This window comes from Rhyacophila brunnea, unplaced genomic scaffold (genome assembly GCF_057557595.1).
Source record: "Rhyacophila brunnea isolate RB1 unplaced genomic scaffold, BYU_Rbru_1.0 scaffold_13, whole genome shotgun sequence".
Taxonomy (NCBI): domain Eukaryota; kingdom Metazoa; phylum Arthropoda; class Insecta; order Trichoptera; family Rhyacophilidae; genus Rhyacophila; species Rhyacophila brunnea.
This window is the reverse complement of record NW_028232785.1, coordinates 15,208,765-15,226,528: the sequence shown is the minus strand read 5'-3', so window position 1 is coordinate 15,226,528 and position 17,764 is coordinate 15,208,765. Positions and strand designations below refer to the sequence as shown.

Sequence of the window (17,764 nt, the reverse complement as noted above, 5' to 3'; positions counted from 1 at the left end):
AATACCTAGAGGTTTGTATGCTCTTTTGGTGTACCCAGATTAATTAATACGATTTATTTTAAGTTTTTTTCTCTTTATTAGATCATGTGGGTAATTAATTATTAAAATAATTAAAGTTTATGTAATTTTATTATTTTTCTGACTTTTCCACTGTATAAACTGTTGAAAATATTGTAATTCTTATGACATTTTACTATAATAAATTTCGAAATTTGTATGTTAAGTATTACTTATATTATGTGTATTTGTAATATGAACTGTCGTATGTCCATTAAAATATTTATAAATGCATTGAAATTGATCATTGATAATTTAAAATTGCTTTAAAATTTATTTCTTTAACCTATAAACCTTCCCTCTCTTCAATCCTAACACAATGCTATGTAAAGATAACTGTCAAAAGAGCTGATTCATTTCTGCCAAAGGTTTGTAAATCCCACCTTACCTTACAAAATGCAATTATTTTGTATGATTATTTTAATTTTTGAGTTTTTTTAACATGGAGGGATAACAGTTAATACTTCAATTCATCTAAATAAATAAAGCACAAATAAATTAGCATTATGCCTGATTTTAGAGGGCATGTCAAACTTTCAAATTGCGATTACTCCATAACATGATTTCGAGACTCACCAACATTTGGCAGTATACCGACGATATATTTCTTTTTTGTTTTGTATAATAAAAAAAAATCAGTTGTGCGGCCGATTGGAAATCTCATTTTTCGAATCTGGCCCGGTTGCTGAAAAGGTTGGCCACCCATGATCTAGGGTTTATGGTTTCTTATTGAAAATCGCAATATAGCATCATATATTTTTTATTAATTTTAGATAGGTATATATTGACTATATATTCTTTTTTAAAACAACAGGCCACTAAACTTAATGACAGTAGTGTAGTTGTTTCTCTTCGGACCGCATTGTATATTCAGTTTTCACTTTTTTATAAATTCACAAACATATTTAATTAATAACATTTAAGAAACAGATTATTTTGCATTTTTAAGGCTGAATGTTTCGATTAGTTTTAACCAACGTATATTTAGGTAAAAGTATTATAATGAAAACCAATTAAAACAGAAAAATAAATTATTTTAAACACTAGTGACTAATAATATTTAAAGGGATATACATTTAAAATATTGCCACATATACTTTCAAAACATCGTCATTACTAGTATTTGCATTAGAATTACTATACAAATTGAAAAATGTTATACGTAAGGATGGCTAAGTTGTTTTCAGTTGTGATCGATGTAACAAATTGATAGCAAACAAAAATATAACTTTTTATGTAACAACAAACTGAACTGTTATGGTTTTCCACTCGAATGTCTCAATTTATGCCTTTTAAGATAACTGAGCTTCGTACATTTATACATGCATACCTCGCATTGATATGGTTTAATACTAGTATGTGTAATTTTATGTTTTTTGAGACTACTAATTTTCAGAAACCTTTAAAACACACATTTCATTTAAGTGGTTTTTCGCCAGTATGTGTCATTTTATGTTTTTTGAGACTACTAATTTGCAGAAATCTTTTAAAACACACATCGCAATGATTTGGTTTTTCGCCGGTATGTATCATTTTATATTTTTTGAGATCAATATTTCGCTGAAAACATTTTAAACACACATCGCAGTGATGTGGTTTTTCGCCAGTATGTATCATTTTATCTGTTTTGAGGTCACCATTTCGTTGAAAAAATTTAAAACACACATCGCATTGAAGTCTTTTTCGCCAGTATGTGTTTTCTTGTGTGATCTAAGATTATGAATTCGTAGAAATTTTTTAAAACATACATCGCATTGATGTAGTTTTTCACCAGTATATGTCATTCTGTGTGTTTTGAAATGACCATTTTGCAGAAAACTTTTAAAACACACATCGCACTAATGTGGTTTTTCGCCAGTATGTATCATTTTATGTTTTTTGAGGACACTATTTCGCTGAAAAAATTTAAAACACACATCGCATTGATGTAGTTTTTCACCAGTATGTGTCATTTTGTGTGTTTTGAGATGACCATTTTGCAGAAATCTTTTAAAACACACATCGCACTGATGTGGTTTTTCGCCAGTATGTATCATTTTATGTTTTTTGAGGACACCTTTTCGCTGAAAAAATTTAAAACACACATCGCATTGATGTAGTTTTTCACCAGTATGTGTCATTTTGTGTGTTTTGAGATGAGCAATTTGCAGAAATCTTTTAAAACACACATCGCATTGATGTGGTTTTTCGCCAGTATGTGTCATTTTGTGGGATTTAAGATTAGCAATTCGCTGAAATTTTTTAAAACATACATCGCATTGATGTAGTTTTTCAGCAAAATATACCTTGTGAATACCACGGTTCGAGGTTTTATATGATCGATCATTGCATTCACTATGTTTTTCGCCAGTATGCGTTTCATATGACTCAATCTGCTTTGACTTCATGCACGAAATGAAGTGACTATTTAGATGATTTACAGATCCAAACACTCCACAACAGTCTTTGCAAATTAAGTTACGCGGAAAATATGTAACTCTTCTCAACATAATTCGAACTTCCTTTTGCACGTATAATTTCTGACCTTCCTTTTTGATGTTTTGATCATCTATTGTTATCTCTGAATGGTGTTTCGTCATATCTTTGACGTTATTGGTTGCATGTGCTATTTTATTGTTGACCAGGTTATTGTCAACTGTATCTTTTCTCACGATATCCAGTCCAGGCTTACTGTAACGTACTGTGAAATACTGCTGAGTAGAGATCTATAAAAAGCATAGAGTTAGTATTTTCAATTCAATTATATTAAAATAAATAAAATATGATTTTGTTCTTTAATATCGGTTGGATAGGTGCTATTTGGTTTGACAATTAATTGTTTAAAAGTAATAAATAGTAACAAGATAAAAATAACTTTTTATAAACGTCTTTAAATTTTCTGTTGAATCATATAAACATAACTAGCTTAAACGATCAAAAAAAAAATTGTATTTGGTAGAAATATTACTGACATTTTATATTGATTTCCATAGTAACGCATTATACATTAATAATTTAGCTGCTAGGATCCCAGACCCTAGCAACCAATTATGGTGGATTGGATTACGTATTTCTTCCGAAATAACGTTTTATACAAACCAGAATTAATTTAAAATGAATTTAATCATATTTAAACATGGCTAAAAGAATTAAAAGAATGCATTGGCATCGTGTTCTGATGTATTCTAAAAGTGTTTAAATATCTAGCTAGTCGGAAAGTTAGTTAAAACTCGATTACAAGATTTTTACTGGATAAACAACCACTGAACAAATAAGAATACGACCTAATAAAAACGTTGAAAAAATGTGTGATAATGATTAAAAGTTAACGTGTGTTATTTTTACTATTTAAAGTTCTATCGAGTTTCAAAATAAACTTTATAATTGAACGTACCTGATCTGGCCTGTATTTTGGATTAGAGCAGCCAGGTCGAGGATTCTCATTAATAATTAGGCTGATTGCGTTGTCAACAAATTCTTCTTTGATGATGATTGTCTCGTTATCATGCTCAGACTTTATATTGATCAGATCGTTTTGAAGCTTCTGCAAATAACATAATTATTAATGTAGTAATATAATAAATAATATAAAATTCACGCAAGACATGAATTTTGCACCAATTCGAGGGTAGTTTATCATATGTACGTAATGAGGCGGTTAATTGTTACAATAAGTTAATCCTCTGAACTGTCAAAAAGTGTCATGTTTTAACAGCACTTCTTTTGGCGTGTTAACTCATAGAGCGAGATTGACAGTTTTGATATTTTTAGACGGCGGACTTAGTGTAACAATTATAATACCTACCTCAATATCTAAATAGCTGCCGATAGCAGCTTTGTGTATGAATTGATGCGCTGATTTATAAAATGTTAAAAACAGTTATGCTTTTGCGAATATTGGTGACCTCCAAATTTTTGTACGTTATCGAATAGAGGACCCTGAGGGCAAGGGAGATGTGGTATTGGCGCTGAACGCTTCATGTTTCTTGGACGGAGCATAAGATGAAGCAGTCGATTATCCAAACACTACAGATAAACTAACAGTTCTCCACAATCAGCGGCGGCTCCCCTAACACCATGCATGTACGCTGCACTGCTTTTTCGTAAACATCACTCAATGTGCAACAATGCTATTCATAAGTCATCACTCGTTTATCGCAACTTAATCCGTGTAAATTTATACCAAAAGCATGTACTCACTGAATAGTCATCGAAGTCGTGCATTCGTGGTGAACGCACTAATATTGATCTTAGTTTGTCATTCATATTGTATTGTGTAATAATAGTTCAACCCGATACGTGAAAGTCATAAACGTGTCATAAAAACACAAGATTTAATTGCTTTTTGGGATGCCAATCAGTTCACAAAATTCGACACAGAAAAAAAAAACAGTAGGAATACGCGGAAAATGTAGTAACTGAGATTTAGCAGGATTGATAAAAAATAGTTTTTCGTTATTTAAATCTCATATAAATTCATTGGATTGATATTGAATACAAATTGATTATCAACATAAATATTAAGCCTTGAATTCACTAGGGGACAAATCATGCAACATGACGCACAACATCTACGTCGATGTTTCGGGAACGAAGCCGCGAAACATGTTTCTTGTACAAAATGCGGACACACTACGACGCAATGTCGCAGAACATTTGCTTGTACATACTTGTCGCCGAAACGCGATAGCCGCCAAATTGACTCTTATTGCAATAACATTAGAGCACATTTTTGTCTTTCAGACCTTGTCATGCGATGTGTAGACAAATTTTATTATTCGTTTTACCGACTGGAATCTTTTAACAGCCGTTGGAGCCAGTGGCACTTCACCTTTTTAAACGTATATATATAATATATTTAATGAAATTGAGGACCTGCACAGAGTTGTTTGGATTACAACCAGAAGATATTATTTTATGATCTTTTTGTAGAATACCCACTCCATAATAAGATAATCTGCTCGCAAAAAGTTATATAATTGTTTGTAAACTTATATCACTTAACAAATGCACGTTACAAACATATGAAACTCTACGCATGTCCTGAACTGCAAACATTGTCATCAATTTAAATGTAGTCTGGGCAGTCCATATCATATAAATTTGCGAGATTTAATCAAAACAACATTCGTCGAGACCACACGGCGTTACTTTTAGTGAAACAAAATATTTGTAAACACGTCTACACTTTCTTGTTTGTGCGTTTTTATACGTTATCCATCCGTGAGAAATACAAAAAAACGTGCACATTTGTTTAATATACTTAGTATGAATTGTTTTTATACAAATATTTCCATACAATTGATATGCAACTTAAAAACAGTGTTTAAATAATGTGTGTTTATTTACGAGGAGACTTATCTTGATTTGGGACTTGGCATAACACTTGATGGCGATTCCACAACGTTTTCATTATAGGTGAATTTGTATTCATATAATAATTGACATTATGTAGGCATATTGAAAGATCTCGGCTACACACTGTAACGTTATTATTCCCCGTCTCGTGGATAATACGTTCTCAAACACTGGCAATTCCATTGAGAATTGAGAGGCGATCGTGAAATGGCAGTACTGCGCGGACACATTTTTTTAAGTTGGCAGCTTGCCTGCGGATTGGCTGCAGAAGTTAGCATCGCCATGAAGTTTCAGTAGTCAAGTGTGGAACGCGAGCAAGGAAAGACGTTATCGGGCGGGCTGCTCGGCAAGCCAGCCAGCAAGATGGCGGCATTTATCACGGTATTTATTGTATCTGTTGTTCCCAGGTCTAGATTCAATTTGTTCTGGAATTTGTAATAACCACCTCCCGGTTACTCTGGTGTGTGGATAGTCATTCTGGTAATTGGTTCGTGTCTAAATTATAACTTTTGTACTGTAGCTTCTCGTGTATGCTTTGTCTGACTGTTTCCAATAAACATTGTTTCCGAGTCCATCTTGGAACATTTTTCTAAAGATCGTATTATTTTTTCTTGACCTGATAATGTCCCGTTTGTTGTAATATGACAGGAGAGGAGTCAGGTTAAGTGGCGCCCTTTAATACTGTAATTATTTTAACTATCTTCAATCCGAAGTGCTGGACCTGGAGGAATTATAACCAATCGACCAATGGTAATCCACGACTTTCTATTTTGTAGGCCTGGTAATCCTACAGAGATGGAATCTCCATGCTGTACCGTTAGAGTTTTGTATTGAGCTAGATACGGATGTTAAACATATTACCTATTTACCCTCATACGTATTCTTACGTTAAAGGGAAGGTAGTACGTTTACAACACGCCTACGTAAACAAGTGTAAATTTAAAATTGTAATTAAAACTTTCATTTTATTATACACGCGAAGTTAAATATCGAAAATATTATGCAATTAAACATAAATAATACGTAGCCCGACAGTTACAAGATCAACAGTGATTTATGTAATTCCCCACATAGAAGCCGGATTTTATTTCATTTCACATGTAAAAATCCCGCATTTCACAAAAACAGTGAATTTTCAACATAAAAGATTAACATGAGAAAAAATGGTGAACTACTAAAAAAAAGTAATCGAAAACTTTGAAATGTTAAGTACCTAAATGTTAATGATAATATTATAATAAACATCCATGTATTAAAAATCGGGTAAAAGTTTATTACATATTATTTTTATTCAGAATTTCCATGATGTATAAAATAATAAAAGGTTCCAAAGCACTGATCGCGTAAATACCTATGTGATTTGAAGAAAACATCTACATGCCATAATAAATTATTACGTTTGTGACAATACGTCGCTGAAACAATTTTTGGCATTATTATTTATCGGTAAAAATAATTATGTAGACTGCAGAGAATAATACTTAAGTAGGTACTTATTTAATTTATGTTCTGCATAAATAAAAAAAATACAGTGGAGCAGTATAATAAGATGACTTCATATTTTAATAGTATAAACAAAGTGAATAACTTAATTATAGTATGTACCTACTCACACGAAATTATGGTAGGTAAAATATATTATGTATTCTGAAATTCTGTACTTTTTTGGTGTAGGTATTTTTAAATGTAGAAAAAGAACCATTTTCCGATATTCAAAATTACAGTATTTTGGACGTGCTTTAAGTTATTAGCAGTCAATTAATAAGTAGGTAATAAGCTTTTTACCAAACTTATTGTATTAATTTTATTATACAAGATAATATGTATAATTAACTGCATTTGTTGACAGTATGTAGGTATTTACCATTGTTGAGTGGGCATAGTGCCTGAAGATGCCGAAAAGCGAAACCCGGGTCGAAAAAAACGACTCAAATGGAATAGTACAAAACTTAAACGCATTAGATAATTTATATATTTAAAAAAAGCTTAAAGCAGGTAGGATATTCAAAATTAGGTACAGTGTTTTGGACGTGTTTTAAGTTATTAGCAGTTATTAATAAGTAGGTAATAAGCTTTTTACCTACTTTATTGTATTAATTTTATTACACACTCACCGCGCTTACACGGTGGTCTCATACGTTTTCTTGCAAAGTTATATAATTGTTTATAAACTTATATCACTTAACAAATGCACGTTATAAACATTTGAAACTCTACGCACGTCCTGAACTGCAAACATTGTCATCAATTTGTCACAAATTTGCGAGATTTAATCAAAACAACATTCACCGAGACCACACGGCGTTACTTTTAGTGAAACTAAATATTTGTAAACACGTCCACACGTGCGTTTTTATACGTTTTCCATCCGTCGGATATACAAAAAACGTGCACATTTGTCTAAAATACTTAGTTTAATTTTTTTTATACAAATATTTGCAAAAAAAATATATGCAACTTTAAAACAGTGTTTAAAATGTTTATTTCTTCACAAGGAGACTTATTTTGATTTGGAACTTAGCATAACACTTGATGGCGATTCTACAACGTTTTTAGTGTAAGTAAATTTATATGATGTATGCCTGTTAAAAGATCTTGACTACACACGCCTACGTAAATGATTGTAAATTTATAAACTGTTCATTTTATTATAGGTACACGCGAAGTTAAATATCGAAAATATTATGCAATTCAACATAAATAAGACGTAGCCCGACAAATAAGATCTATATAATTTCCTACCCAGACGCCGGATTTTTTTTTTATTTTACAATATGTAAATTCCGTTTTTAACAAAAACAGTGAATTTTCAACATAAAAAAATTAACGTTTAAAAAATGCTGAACTACTAAAAAAACAATAATCGAAAACTTTTAAATGTTATGTAACGCACAACCGCATTTTTTTGAAATGTTAATTATAATATTATATACATCCACGTATTAAAAAATATGATAAAAATTTATTACATATTATTTTTTTCAGATATTCTACGATATTAAAAATATTAAAAGGTTTCAAAGCACTGATCGCATATGTGATAGGTAGGTAGGCGCCGTAATAACATATAATATGACGTAAGCTATTGTTGACCCGAGCTGCGAAGCTGGAATGTATTATTTATTGGCGACAAAATAATTTTGTCGTTAATATAATAATGATAATATTTAATTACGATATTCAAAATTATAGTATTTTGGATTTGCTATGCTATACCTACCAATATACATTTTTTATATCGTACATAGTACGCGGACCACATATTGCCACATTAATATTAATATTATATTACGAAACTCGGTTATCTACGAGAAATGGTTATCAGCCATTCGCCGAATTCATTGGAACCTTGCTGTGTTACATGTTTTACCTTGTTCATAAATATTTAAGTTATAAGCAGTCAATTATTTTTCGTTTTATTTCTCTCGGAATAAGTAATGTTTTCGGAGATGTGAACGAACGACATCTATTTTAAATTTACCACCAATTTCACCCGACATTTGAAAACGGGTCTCAAACTAACATTTTATTTTGTTGTTATTCAAGAAAATATTTAAAAGTGTTAATACCTTGGTCCTTGATATTATCGACACTTGCAAGTATCGATATAGATACCAAGCAATAAACATCTATATTCTATACCTGATGATATGTTTTCTTTTTAATGTTAGATGACGTCCCTATTATGTATGTATGTATGTACCTATTTAAAAAAGTGAGGTAGTATTTCACATACACTTTACGGAATATTGAAGTTAATTAATATTACGAGAAATGGTTGTTAGTCATTCGCCTAATCTACAAGATCCTTGCACTTGATCAAACATTATAAAAACACAATGCTATGCCAGCCGCGGGATCAAACCCGTGTCTTACCAGAGACAGGTGCTATACTAACTAGGCCATGGTGGGTGCCATATATAAATATATGGGTAGGTGTCTATATAAGAATGAAAATTACCATTTCTACCGCTACGCATATGGGCTTCCACTGAGGTGTAATTATATAGAAAGTTTATAACAGATATATAACAGTTTTTAAGAGGAATGGTTAGCCATTCACCCATCTCATTCCGTTTAACGGTGAAGCTGAGTTGTGTAGGTAACAGCGTCATTACCATAGAAAATAGTAAGCTTATGAAAATTGGTGTTTTAATTTCTTTATTTTACGGAGATAAAAATAACATCGCAAGTTATTGCAATCCAACTAATTAGGTACCTACCTAAAGATGGTGTTATTACTCTGAAATGAATAAAGAAGTTAGACTTTCACTAGAGTCTCACGGAGTTATGTTGATCACTATATTTTTTTTTTTGAATAATATTATCTATCAAGTTAATATTTTTATGTTCTAAAATTAAAAATAGTAAATTTTATTTATTTTTCTGTAATGGATAGAACAAAAAATATCACATTAAATAATGGATATATTAATTTTAGAATATGCAGGTCGATAATTATTTTCTTTTTTAACTAATATGAATCAAAATAATTCATAAAAAATCGAAATAAAAATATATGTTTTTTTGCGTTGGTTTTTTTTCTCGGCAACAAAAATAATATAATTAACAAAATTATTTTTCATCGTTAGAGTTTCGATATAATTTAATATTGTTATTAAATTAATTTTATTGTTTCACTTTTTGTGTGAAAATTCATAAAAATTCCTTATCACGCAGTTTGGACCATACCATCGCACTTGCCAATTCCTACGCAAGAAATGACGATGGGTTGCCTCCTTGCGCTCGCTCGTGGAGCGTACATATGCAACATATCGCGGATCACGTAGAAAAGCCTCGCTATGTTGCGTACAACGTACGGAACAGTTCGCAACGTTGGGGCGGCTCGTAGACTCAGTGCTGCGCGCCATGTTGCGAGACATTTTGTCCCCCAGTGAGTACAAGGCACAAGCGAAGCGACATCGTGAAACATGTCTAGCGTCACGTAGAAAAGCCGTATATGTTGCGTGCAACGATGGGCGACAGAGCGCAACGTTACGCCGGCACGTAGACTCAATGTTGGGCGTCATGTTGCGATACATTTTGTCCCCTAGTGAATCCAAGCCTTTATGGTTACGATCTTTAAATCGTTCTATATTTGCAAATATTTGAATATAAAGCCTTGAATTCACTAGGGGACAAATCGTGCAACATGACGCACAACATCTACGTCGATGTTTCGGAAACGAAGCCGCGGAACATGTTTCTTGATCAAAATACGTACACACTACGCAACAACGCAGAATATGTTGTACTTGTCGCAGAAATGCGATACCCGCCAAAGTGACTCTTATTGCAATATCATTAGAGCACATTTTTGTCTTTCAGGCCTTGTCATGTGATGGTGTCTAGACAATTTTTATTATTCTTTTTACCGACAAGCCGTCGGAGCCAGTGGCACTTCACCTTTTTAAATGTATATATTGTAATATATTTAATGAAATTGAGAACCTGCACAGAGTTGTTTGGATTATAACCAGAAGATATTATTGTATGATCTTTTTGTAGAATACCCACTCTATAATAAGATAATCTGCTCGCAAATAAGTTATATAATTGTTTGTTAACTTATATCACTTCACAAATGCACGTTTCAAACATTTGAAACTCTACGCACGTCCTGAACTGCAAACATTGTCATCAATTTAAATGTAGTCTGGGCAGTCCATATCATACAAATTTGCGAGATTTAATCAAAACAACATTCGCCGAGACCACACGGTGTTACTTTTAGTGAAACAAAATATTTGTAAACACGTCCACACGTGCGTTTTCATACGTTTTCCATCCGTCAGAAATACAAAAAACGTGCACATTTGTTTAAAATACTTATTATATTTTTTTTTAAACAAATATTTGCAAACAATTGATATGCAACTTTAAAACAGTGTTTAAAATGTATATTTATTTACGAGGAGACTTATCTTGATTTGGGACTTGGCATAACACTTGATGGCGATTCCACAACGTTTTTAGTGTAAGTAAATTTACATTATGTATGCCTGTTGAAAGATCTTGACTACACACGCCTACGTAAACGAGTGTAAATTTATAAACTGTTCATTGTATTATAGGTACACGCGAAGTTAAATAACGAAAATATTATGCAATTCAACATAAATAATACGTAGCCCGACAAATAAGATCTATATAATTTCTTACCCAGACTCCGGATTTTTTTTTCATTTAACAATATGTAAAAATTCCGTATTTCACAAAAACAGTGAATTTTCAACATAAAAAATGGATGTTTAAAAAATGCTGAACTACTAAAAAAAACAATAATCGAAAACTTTTAAATGTTTAGTAACGCACAACCGCATTTTTTTGAAATATTAATTATAATATTATATACATCCACGTATTAAAAATATGATAAAAGTTGATTATATATTATTTTTTTCAGATATTCCATCATATTAAACATATTAAAAGGTTTCAAAGCACTGATCGGGTATGTGATTTTGAAAAAAAAAATACCAAGCAGAAGGTAGGCGCCGTAATAACATATAATATGACGTAAGCTATTGTCGAGTCGAGCTGCGAAGCTGGAATGTATTATTTATGGCGACAAAATAATTTTGTCGTAAATATAATAATATTTAATTACGATATTCAAAATTAGTATTTTGGATGTGCTATGCTATACCTACCAATATACATTTTTTTATATCGTACATAGTACGCGGACCACATATTGCCACATTATATAGATTATATTAAGAAACTCGGTTATCTACGAGGAATGGTTATCAGCCATTCGCCGAATTCATTGGAACCTTGCTGTATTACATGTTTTACCTTGTTCATAAATATTTAAGTTATAAGCAGTCAATTATTTTTCGTTTTATTTCTCTCGGAAGAAGTAATGTTTTCGGAGATGTGAACGAACGACATCTATTTTTAATTTACCACCAATTTCACCCGATATTTGAAAACGGGTCTCAAACTAACATTTTATTTTGTTGTTTTTCAAGAAAATATTTAAAAGTTTTAATACCTTGGTCCTTGATATTATCGACACTTGCAAGTATCGATATAGATACCAAGCAATAAGCATCTATATTCTATACCTGATGATATGGTTTCTTTCTTATGTTAGATGACGTCCCTATTATGTATGTATGTATTGTATGTACCTATTTAAAAAAGTGAGGTAGTATTTAACAGACGCTGTACGAAATATTGAAGTCCATTTTAACGAGAAATGGTTGTTAGCCATTCGGCTAATCTACTACATCCTTGCACTTGATCAAACATTGAAAAAACACAATGCTAACTAGGCTATGGTGGGTGCCATATATAAATATATGGGTAGGTATCTATATAAGAATGGAAATTACCATTTTCACCCCTACGCATATGGGCTTCCACAGAGGTGTAATTATATAGACAGTTTATAACAGATATATAACAGTTTTAAAAAGGAATGGTTAGCCATTCACCCATCTCATTCTGTTCAACTGTAAAGCTGAGTTGTGTAGGTAACGTCGTCATTACCATAGAAAATAGTAAGCTTATGAAAATTGGTGTTTTAATTTCTTTTTTTTATGGAGATAAAAATAACATCGCAAGTTATTGCAATCCAAATAATTATAAGTACCTACCTAAAGATGGTGTTATCACTCTGAAATGAATAAAGAAGTTAGACTTACACTCGAGTATCACGGAGTTATGTTGATCACTATATTTTTTTTTGAATAATATTATCTATCAAGTAAATATTTTTATGTTCTAAGATTAAAAATAGTAAATTTTATAAATATCAAATTAAATAATGGATATGTTAATTTTCGAATATACAGATCGATAATATTTTCTTTATTTACAAATATGAATAAAATAAATCATAAAAAATCGAAATAAAAATAAACGTTTTTTTGTATTGATTTTTTTTCTCGGCAACAAAAATAATATAATTAACATAATTATTTTTCATCGTTAGAGTTTCGATATTTTTTAATATTGTTATTAAATTAATTTTATTATTTCACTTTTTGTGTTATCACGCAGTTTGGACCATACCATCGCACTTGCCAGTTCCTACGCACGAATGACGATGGGTTGCCCCCTTGCGCTCGCTCGTGGAGCGTTCATATGCAACATGTCGCGGATCACGTAGAAAAGCCTCGCTATGTTGCGTACAACGTACGGAACAGTTTGCAACGTTGGGGCAGCTCGTAGACTCAATGCTGCGCGCCATGTTGCGAGACATTTTGTCCCCTAGTGAGTACAAGGCACAAGCGAAGCGACATCGTGTAACATGTCTCGCGTCACGTAGAAAATCCGCATATGTTGCGTGCAACGATGGGCGACAGAGCGCAACGTTGCGCCGGCACGTAGACTCAATGGTGTGCGTCATGTTGCGATACATTTTGTCCCCTAGTGAATTCAAGGCTTAATTTATAAAAAAATAATATCTGAATTATCATGTTCTTTAAGCAAGTGAGTGAATTATTATATCATGATGTCATATGTTTAACAATACCTGACTCGCGCTAAGTTTTATTACCGACGCAATTTTTTAGACTTTATTTTATTTTGTAGATGAAGGGTCTGACGCCTTGTCGTCAATAATTCAATATCCTGTGTCGAAAAATACGTATTCAAAACAAACGATAGTTATATATTTTTTTTTTTATATTGTTTTGAAAAATTAATGCAGTTCACTGTTCAGTTTAGTTTCTGCTGCCGCGTTCTAAAGTCCCAACAAACTGAATTTTAACATTAAAACTGTTGACACCGTTTAAATATATTACGAGCCACTGAAGGAGTGTATGGAAGCAATATTAAACAGTGAAAATGATAGCAATACAATTAATCAAGCAGATATGCTTCTGCGGTATCTAACAGATGAACATTAATTCATGTTTTGGCTATCATTTTTTCGGCGGATAATGCCTCATTGTGACATTTTATTTAAATAATTGCAATCTCCAAACTTACGACTCAGTATTGATAAAACGTTTTATTTATGATTTTGAAATGTCTGTTAATAATGTTAAAAGTTCCCTTGAAAGTTTATCCGAGCCTCCCAGTAAAAGAATAAAATTTAACAATATAGAAATGTGTAAGGATGTCTGTGATTTAATATTAGTCCAAATGAAAGATAAACTTAAATCTAATAAACATTTGCTAGCAGCGAAACTTTTTCATTGTGAACATTTTGAAGGGTACAGGGTTCATGTTCCTGAGAATGATTTTAAAATGACCCTGGAATCATATGACTTTTTGGATAAATTTAAACTTAAACACAAATTATCAGTTATTTACAATAGGGACGATTTTAGAAACGCGGATGGTGCTATAGCTATTTTACAATTGTTTTATAATAATAATTTAATGACATCATTTTCCCAATGTACTAAACTTTTAAAAATCATTTGTACAATTCCGATGACACCTGTGGATAGTGAAAGGTGTTTTTCAACCCTTAAAAGAATTAAATCGTTTTTAAGAAATACCATGAACCAGGACAGACTTAATTATCTATCTGTGCTAAGCATCGAGAAAAAACTTTTACAATCAGTTCCAGACTTTAATGAGAAAGTGATTGAGGTGTTCGCTTAGCAGAAACAACGCCGAATTGATCTTGTTTTTAAATAAGGTATGAAAGTTTTTAGTGCACCCCTTATGAAAGCAATTTTGGTAACCACCGGCCGCCACTGTCCACAATATGTCTGAGACGTCTTCAGGACATATGGACATACTGTTCGGTGCGGACCGCATAACCTGCAGCCCGATTTCCTAACTATCGTCTCGTGTGGCACCAGACGACATGACGTAATTGTGACGTCAACCAATACATGCCGCCCGCTAGAGCGTGTATTGGCTGACGTCACAATTACGGCATGTCGTCTGGTGCCACACGAGACGATAGTTAGGAAATCGGGCTGCTGGAGGCTAGTGGTTTTGGGTAGTCTCCAGAGAAGGCAAAAGAGAGGACAGGGTCGGCGCGCTGGAGCAATTAAGTGAATGAGCTTACTGTGGACAGCCTTCACACCTGAGAGAGAAGAAGACCGAGAGGGATGGAACATCTTAGTCGCTCAGAAGAGAAGCTCAGAGAGACAAGATATGCTTAAAGTTGATTAAATCAGCTGTTGGGACCATCGGGCCGTCCGAAATCGTCGCCACAAAGGTCACTTATATTGCATTTAAAAAAATTGCCGCGTCTTATTGCGGACGTGAAGATCTCTTCACATAGTTTCTTTGTCCGTAATGTTTTAACTTTGTATTTTATTTAAATCATTAAATTTATTCTTTTCTGTCAAGTCTCCGTGCCCTTCTTTGCTATGATACTTTTTTATTTTTATCATTAAATTGCGTCTTTCAGTAAACCCAGCCAAAGCCCACTTGGGTAACTGCTCCTGAGACATACCCGGGCGTGAACAACTGCTGATGCTTCACATCCAAACGTAACGTAGGGTCTCGTGATACGCTCGATTAAGACAGAGTGTAGTGCGGGGCGGGTTGGTTTGGAGGGTCCATGTTTGTGTTGGTCGCTCAGAAGTAAACGGAATTTAAATGTGGTCACTATCTTCGGCCATGAGGTAACGACCAAGAGAAAGAGAGAGACACACACACACAGTTATGTAGAATTGACAATCGTATTTTTAATTTTAAAGTCGATTTCATCAACTTGGTCAACGGTGCATTTGTATTAATAATTCAATCATATGAAACTAAATAATTGTTGATAATAAGTAGTACTGTTGTACAAGTATGTTATATCCTGGAATTAACATTACAGCTAAGAACGACAATCACATTTTTTAAGATTTTCTGATCAAACGTATTATATAAACATTAATTTATCAGCTTCTGTCAAAAACAAACCTCAAAACTGCAATCAGCATCGTCGAAATTCTCTTGTTTAAGATCAATATTGTCGTCAGGAAAGTTTGAACATTCAATTGGCACATCATAAAAGCGTTGTCCTTCTGAATCGGATTTTTCTTCGCTTGGTTCGCGCTTTATATCCATTGTTAGTTAGTTAATAATAATGGAATATAATTGAATAACTATGCAACTGTAATTATTACGAAATAACGGGCGTATAGCGACTGAGTTGAAAGGAACACTTTGACAGCATAGCATGACGTCACACATTAAAAATGAGTGCTGCCATTTTTTTGTCAGGTCCATTCGGTAAAAAAAAGGGACCTATGATGTTTGTTGCCAATAGGGTTTTTGGTTTTTCCTAAAATCACGAAATCATTAGGCCGGGTTCTATTGAGGGACGCCTTCCGACCAAAAATGCCTATTTATCAAATCAAGGGCTTTTTTCAACGATAGCAAAAAGAATGTGACCAGTGAGATAAAAGCTAGGGTATACATGAAAAGGGGGTAAAAAGGACCAGCACAAAAGACCACAAGGCGAAAAAATACGATCTACATGTCTACATACAACAAGAATAAAAGTGTGTTTATTATATCAAAGTCAAGGCCTCTTTCGCCTTATCCGACCAACTTTATTCTCGGCTTGCCAAATTTTCAACAATTACCTACTAACGAAATTATAATGGGTACTTTGCACTAATTTTACGGGACAGAAATATTGAAATTTTAATCCTTTTGGCGTACCTACCTATTTTTTAATTGTAATACAAATACATTTTATCAATGTTAAAAAAAAAATACTTTTATCGTTCGAGCTATGTAAAGGTACATCATAAAAATTATCTAACTGTCAAATCATATAGTAGGTACATACCTACCTACTATAATATTTTTAATCATTTCTGCGGGTCTATTCTGTACACAAGGCTGCTTTCGGTCTGCTACGGCACCTACATTAGTTAGGAAAGTACCGAATTTTTAACACTAACTTATAGTCACAATAACGATATTTTAGTTATAAATTGAATACGTGTATTAAATAAGGCTCTAAGTACCAAAAAGTAGTATTGCCTGTAGTTACAAAATACTGAGTCATTGCAGTAAAATTTCATGAAGCAGACCTTTTGAAAAATGTAGTTTTACAGTGTGAAGCAATCACAGCAGCTTCTATAATTTTAGGTATTAAGAACTCGCAAGTGTCAACACACCATCGTCACCTATTTTATATTGAATGCCGTTGACCACTGCAGTGCCACTTACACCATTATAAATAAAACACGCCAACGGACTTACAACGTCGACAGGTTTAATTATTTTACTGTATTTTTTTGACTTGCTTGAGGCACTTAGACTATAATAGTTGAAGTTATTGGCGTTGGTATATAGAACATTTTTATATAAAAATGTCAGTTTTTATTATTTTGGTACTTAGCGCCTTAATTAATACACGTAGGGTAAGAGGTACAATGATGGGCCAGTTAAGCGAATGGCTTGCTTTGATCGGTCAGAACAAGCTTATTAATGCGGTTTT

General features: G+C 32.8%; 1 long non-coding RNA gene across 1 annotated transcript; it reads right to left on the bottom strand.

The window, feature by feature from the left end:
- Positions 1-501: 501 nt before the first annotated feature.
- LOC147076624 (uncharacterized) lies at positions 502-16,486 on the bottom strand. Its single transcript, XR_015069668.1, has 3 exons — positions 16,231-16,486; positions 3,431-3,580; positions 502-2,762 (listed from the first exon to the last, which is right to left on the bottom strand). It is a non-coding gene; the product is annotated as an uncharacterized LOC147076624 (long non-coding RNA).
- Positions 16,487-17,764: the final 1,278 nt, after the last annotated feature.